We start from the raw sequence: 7,325 nt of genomic DNA on the forward strand, positions 1-7,325 counted from the left end.
TATATATATATATATATCCCCAGGCATTTTGGCATGCTCCTATTGTCCCAGCAACTTGGGAGGCTGGTTGCTGTGAGCTGTGATGCCACTGCACTCTACCAAGGGCAACATAGTGAGACTCTTTCTCTAGAAAAAAAAAACAAAGCTGGTCGTGAAATCAGGGTTCTCAAGCACAAACTCTTGATAACAAGAACTATCACAAAATATTCTATAACAGCCACAACCTTGCACTAAGTCCACTGCAACTTCACTCAAAAAAAAAAAACACTTCTTCAAGGCAAACCCTAACCCAGCAACTGCCTATCTGACCTCAGACAGGTGACACCCTTAGTATTGATCCTTGCTGCTAAGGACAATTACCTCAAAACATTTTATAATTCTCCTTATTTTCTTTTTAAAAACCTTGTCTTCCCTTAGCTCCCTAAATATGCACATGGTTTACTCTGGCATGTGTATTCCCATTGCAATGCCAATTCACAAATAAATATCATTTTATTTTAGAGAGCTTTACTTTGTTTGTTTGTTTGTTTGTTTGTTTATTCAGACAGTCTCATGCTGTTGCCCAGGCCAGGGTACTGTGATATTGTCATAGTTCACAGCAATCTCAAACTCTTAGGCTCAAGCAATCTTTTTGCCTTGCCCTCCCAAGTAGCTAGGACTATAGGCACTACCACAATGGCCAGGTAGTTTTCTATTTTTAGCAGAGATGAAGTCTTGCTCTTTCTCAGGCTCTCAAACTCGTAAGCTCAAGTAATCCTCCCACCTCAGCCTCCCAGAGTGCTAGGATTACCAGCATGAGCTAACAAGCCTCTGTGTATTAATTTAGGTTGACACTCTATACCACTTGTGTATAAAAACCCAACTGTTTTTCTCCATGTTTTCACTTGCAGCAGTCCAGAACACCTTGTCTCTGACACTAAATACGTGGGAGTTTAACCCACACCAATTCTCTGCAGACACCAACTAAGTGTCCTCCAGTTCAATTCAATTATGGCCCTAACCAGAGTTAGTGCAGACCCCACAGGTCAGGGGCTCAGTCCCACAAGACTATGCCTCACTTCAAATGCAATCACAAGTTGAAGGTTCTCAGATTACTCATGTAATCTGAGAACCTTCTATCTCACTTAGGTTTAACTAGGAAGTTCCTCCAATCCCCTGCTCAGCTTACTAGAGCCCAGGAAAGGTTTAGTTACTATTATTGATTTATCATGAAAGATAAATGTCTCCAAATGAAGAGACACCCAGGGAATGGTCTGGAAGGGTCCCAAGTTTAGGAGCTTCTGTTCCCATGGATTGGGGTGAACCGCCCTTCCAAATCTGGTTGTGTTCAGCAACCCTGAAGCTCTCTGAACCCAGATCTCTGGGATGTATATGGAGGCTTCATGGAATGGGCATGATTGATTAAGTCATTGGCCATTAGTCATCACTAACTCAACCTTCAGCTCCTCTCTTTTTCCTGGAGGTCAGGGGTGGGGTTAAAAGTTCCAACCCCCAATCACATGTTTGGTTGACACCCAGCCCCATCCTGAGACTGTCGAGGAGCCCTCAGTCATCACCTAGTGTATAAAAAACACTTATCACTTAGACCATTATGAGGATTATAGGAGTATGTGCCAGGAAACATGGGGTAGAGATCAGATATATGAGTATTTTTATTTTGTCACACCACCTCAAAGTTAGGTTCAGGAAACAGCAACCATTTTGTGTTGCTCAAGGAGGAATTTGAAAAGGCAGAGTGAATGTATCTTATCATCATCCCAGCATGTTGTTGAAGTTCAGAAAATGAAACACACACACCACCATCACCCCCAAATATGGTGTTTGGAGCACTTGGAACTAAAACAGGAGGTCTTAGGCTGGGCGCAGTGGCTCACGCCTATAATTCTAGCACTCTGGGAGGCCAAGGCAGGTGGATTGCCCTGAGCTCACAGGTTCAAGACCAGCCTGAGCAAAAGCAAGAGACCTCTAAAAATAGCCAGCATTATGGCAGGCGCCTGTAGTTCCAGCTACTTGGGAGGCTGAGGCAAGAGAATCACTTGAGTCCAAGAGTTGGATGTTGCTGTGAGCTATGATGCCATGGCACTCTACCCAGGGCAACAAAGTGAGACTCTGTCTCAAAAAAAAAAAAAAAAAAAGATAAAACAGGAGGTCTTAGAAGCTGCTTCAGAACCAAGGACCTTCTGAACTTTTGTGTTCCCCCACCTCTGCCAGTCACTGCAAGGTGGAATTTTTCTCTCAAATTTCCTTCTCTGCCTTAAGACTGGACTACCCAGGAGAAAACAATTCCCTTCCATCCTTTCCCTGAAAATTTATTATCTATCACAGGAAAGAAGACTGAAGAATGTAACCACACCTGGATAGACTTTGTTACAAGATATTGTCCATCTCTGGGACTCATTCAAATTCCAAGTTGTACAAGCTAATATCTGTATTCTCAGTCTATTCAATTCTCCTGAAAATCATTTACTACCCCTTAAAATTACCTATATTCTTCCATTTCCCCCTTCTCTGTGAAGAAGGGAATATAAGCATTTGGACCTCGCCGAGTTATTAGGTAATCACTATCTTGTGACTTTTGCTTGTTTATGTTAATAAAGTTATACGCCCTTTACTCCTATTAATCTGACTGCTATAAGTTCATTTCCAGGGAACCTTCAGAGAGCCGAGGGAAAGCATCCCCTATTTGCCCCTGCAATACCTTTGGCCTTGGCTCAGAAGAATTCATAATATGACTGAAGGCTGTAACCATCTAAAGACTCCTCTACTCACGTATCTGGCACTTGATGCTGACCTACACAGTTAGAACCCCTTCATGTGGCCTCTTCATGTTCTCACTTGGGCTTCCTCAAAGCATGGTGGCTGGGTTCCAAGAATAAGCATGCCAAGGGAGCAAGATGGAAGGGGATGACATTTTTATGATTCAGCTATGGAGATCACATAGTGTCACTGCCATTGCACTTTCTTGGTGGAAACAGTCATAAGAGTCCATCCCACTTCAAGGGAAGATGACCCCACCATTCACTGAAGGGACTGTGACATTGTAAGAAGGGCATGTGGGATAAGGGACATTGTTAGAATATCCTGAGAACCTAGAATCTGCTACAAGTCCCCAGGCAGTTGTATGGGTAAGACTGTGACATTTCACTAACATTGTCTTAAGAGCAGTTTAATTCCTAAAGATTGACTTTTTTCAAAAAGCAACATTTCCCCCCAGTCTGCAACTCTTTTTGATAATAAGAAACTTAGAAATTGGGAAGTCTCACTGCTTGACTCAGAAGAAAATCTCAAAAGTAGACAGAGATGATGGTTTCTCTATACCCTCCTCCCGGTCACCTAAAACACTTTTAGCAGGCAAAGGACAGCTTTTCTTGCTAGGCACAGTGGCTTACACCAGTAATCCCAACACTCTGGGAGGCTGAGGCAGGTGGATTGCCTGAGCTCAGGAGTTTGAGATCAGCCTGAGCAACAAAGAAACCCCATCTCTAAAAAATAGTTGGGCCTTTGAGCAGATACCTATAACCCCAGCTACTTGGTAGGCTGAGGCAAGAGAATCACTTGTGCCCAAGAGTTTGAGGTTGCTGTGAGCTATGATGCCACAGTACTCTACTGAGGGAAACAAAATAAGACCCTGTCTCAAAAAAAAAAAAAATAGCTTTTCTTCAAGTGTTCTGAGTATATTTCATGTGATAAACTAATATTCATTATTCACATTGTTTCAAATACAGTTATCTCTCAAGTAGAGGAGAAAAATCTCAAGAGCTTGGAGATGATCTACAGAGTGTCCCAAAGATCAGCCATAAAGTCACACATCAGGAAAATGGGAAATTGTGGCTAAATGTACCTCTATTTACAAAATATTCATTACAAAATTTTGCAAAGAGGTGGCCAAGAATTAGGGAGTATTTTGTAAATATATTGTAAAATTTTGTGATGAATATTTTGTAAATAAAGGTACATTTAGATGTAATTTCCTATTTTCCTACTGTATGAAGACTTTACGGGTGACCTTTGAGACACCCTGTAGTCAGGGGTTTTCAACCCTGGCTGCATATCTGAATCACCTAGAGGAGTTCTAAAGCATCATGCCAGGGCTCTGCTATAAGAAATATTAACAGGATTCATCTAGGGAAAGAATTCCAGCTTTGGTAATTTGGAAGATATCTAGATGATTCTACTGTGTACCCATGTTGAACATCACTGATTTAGCCCAGTCTTCTTATTTTACCACTGAGAAAACAGGACCAGAGGAGTTGAGATTGACGCTAAATGACATGAATCATTTATACTCGATTTTTTTTTTTTGAGACAGAGTCTCACTATGTTGCCCTTGGTAGAGTGCAGTGGCATCACAGCTCACAGCAACCTCAAACTCTTGGGCTTGAGCGATTCTCTTGCCTCAGCCTCCCAAGTAACTGGGACTACAGGCACCTGCCACAGCACCAGGCTATTTTTTTGGTTGTTGTTGTTGCAGTTGTCATTGTTGTTTAGCTGGCCAGGGTCAGGTTAGAACATGCCAGCCTTGGTGTATGTGGTCAGTGCCTAACCACTGTGCTACAGGCACTGAGCCATATTTTTAAGGACAAGAGTTGTGATTTTTTTTTCTCAACAAACTTACCTTCCTAAATATAGACTAAGTTGACTTAAAGCCAGCTTATCTCCCTCCACCCAAGTACCAGGGATTGGGTCTGCGGGAGAGGGCTACTTCAGGTCATAGCTGCAAGCTGAGAGTGCCACATGCAGAAAACTCAGCCAGGAGGAAGGGAAGGAAGAGGAAAACAGGAGGGTAATGACTATAGAAGAGTCAATTACTACAGGGAGACGAGAGAGGCAAATTATTCACAGCTTCTGCATTCTCTAATTCCCACGGCCGCCCCCTCGCTTTAGACTGGCACTCAGAAGCTATGAAACTCTTCAGTGCTGTTAAACAAATACCTCATAATTTTTCTTCTTCCAAGAACATAGTGGGATTGTACTTCCTTCCCTAGAGGCTCCATGCGGCTATGTGACTGTATCTAGCCAGTGAGTTGTAAATAGAACTGTCATCTTCTCATTGGTACATTCACTTGTTGGCGTGAGACCCCGCTGGAGCATTTTTCCCTTTGGAACAAGGACCTGCAAAGTCCTAGATAATGGGACATTACCCTAAGTTCCTGAGTGACTGCGATAAGCAGCGCCCCCTGCCGCCTACAGGTAGCATGAACAAGCAATAAGCCCCTGTTTTGAGCCAGCGGAATACTGGAGGTGGTTAATTAACGCAACGGTCCCCGGGGCAAACCGAACGAAAAAAAATCCCCCAAAAAAAACCGGAAGATAGAGCATAGTGTTAAAGGTGCCAGGCATTAAGGACAGAGTGATCTGAGTAAAAGCCAAGCGTCACTCCTGGTCCTGCATATGAAAAACAACCCTAACTAGACACAGTATACTGTCTCAGCCCTAAGTCACGTTTAACAGTGTTAAGAAAAGGGCAAGGCAGAGTGCAGTAAACAGAACGTGTTAAGAGTTCGATCATGCAGTTAAAGATAAACTCCTTATCTTTTAACCTCTACTCTCTCTTTGAAGTTTGCCGCTGTGCTATATTTTCTCATGCCTGAGATTTCAATAAATGCATGTGAGGATTGTTGGGAAGGGTCGCACCCTTGTCTCTCCGTGTGGAGCACTTGTTGGTGTCATCCTCCCAGGGTCCCTCAGTTCCATGCAAAATGGACTGAGTAGGTGTTATTTATTTGCATCAAGTCTCACCAACCAATGAGAAAAAGGAAAAGATGATCTTGCCTTAAGTTTTGATTTAGGAGATAGTCATACTGAGAATGTCTCTGCATTAAAAAAAAAAAAGCTACAGCAGAAGGGTCCTTACACCATTGTTCAGGGTTTTCAAACAAGGGCCTCTGTAACAAATTCCCTCAGATCTCAGGGCCCAAGAAAACTCTATTCACTCCTCTTGGTTAAGGGGTTCGCTCCTCCTGGTTGACAGGTGTACTTCCTGCTATTAAATGACAAAAGCCATGCTCAGGATTTTTCGATGCTCTAAGCTTCTACTTTTCAGAGATGGTGTACAGCTGGTAGATTTCCTAGATAAGTTTTTCCTACTTTTTGCACATGTCCTATTATTATCCCACTATGTAACTTTGTGTCGTCTCCTTATGTAGCCACCTGAAACCAAATATCTAGTCAGTTCTGCACTCTACATATATAAATACCTTTAATTTTTTTTTTTTTTTGAGACACAGTCTCACTTATGTTGCCCTTGGTAAAGTGCTATGGTGTCACAGCTCACAGCAACCTCAAAATCTTCAGCTTAAGTGATTCTCTTGCCTTAGCCTCCCAAGTAGCTGGGACTACAGGCACCCGCCACAAAGCCTGGCTATGTTTTGTTGCAGTTGTCATTGTTTAGCTGGCCCAAGCCAGGTTTGAACCCGCCAGCCTCAGTGTATGTGGCTGGCTCATTAACCACTGTGCTACAGGTGTCGCCTGCATACCTTTAACTTTTACTCTAGAAGTCTTTGAAATGAACAAATTTGTCCCAAATCTATACTATCCACTAGGATTGTTCTTTCAAATATGCCTACCGGCCAAGATTGGCTCATGCAATATGCTTGGGAAAACAAATACCATCACTACCAGGTAAGACCCTAATTTAGCAGGCACCGCACAAAATTTAACACATATTTCTTCCCATTATTAAGTCAATTGTTCTCTCTCCCTAATGAAATCTCCCCTTGCTTGTTCCCATAGGGAACAAATGTTTTCTTGTTCTCTTTTTCCTCTCAATCTATTTAGCCTAAACAGAAAGTTTTTACTTAGTCACATCATCTCTTTCAACAAACATTTACGGGGCATTTACTACATGCTGGGTGCTGCTGTGGCTACCAGGAATACAGGCAAGTGCAGGCTGTTTTGAAACTCAGGCTGAGTCCAGTGCCTCTGTTGCATGGTGAGGGCATCTTCCAGGGAAAATGATTCTGTTCCTCCACACTTCAAAGGTGTGGTGTATGTGGCTGGTACCCTAGTTGCTTAACTATAGGCACTGAGCCTGCCAAATGAATTCAATTTGACCTACACCCCACAAGTACGACATTCTACACAACTCTGAAAAGAAAAATTTGTGAAAACGCTTACTCTTATTATATGTAATATGTTGGTATTTTCTATTTTTTTCTCCAAAATGTTAGTTGAGATGCACTGCTATGGTCTGAATGTTTGTCTCCTCCAAAAGTCATGTTGAAATTTAGTTGCCTTACCAACAGTATTAAGAAGTGGCGGGTGGTGCCTGTGGCTCAGTGAGTAGGGCGCCAGCCCCATATACCGAGGGTGGTTCAAACCCACTC

This window comes from Otolemur garnettii, unplaced genomic scaffold, assembly GCF_000181295.1.
Source record: "Otolemur garnettii isolate 467f Iridium unplaced genomic scaffold, OtoGar3 scaffold00147, whole genome shotgun sequence".
NCBI lineage: Eukaryota > Metazoa > Chordata > Mammalia > Primates > Galagidae > Otolemur > Otolemur garnettii.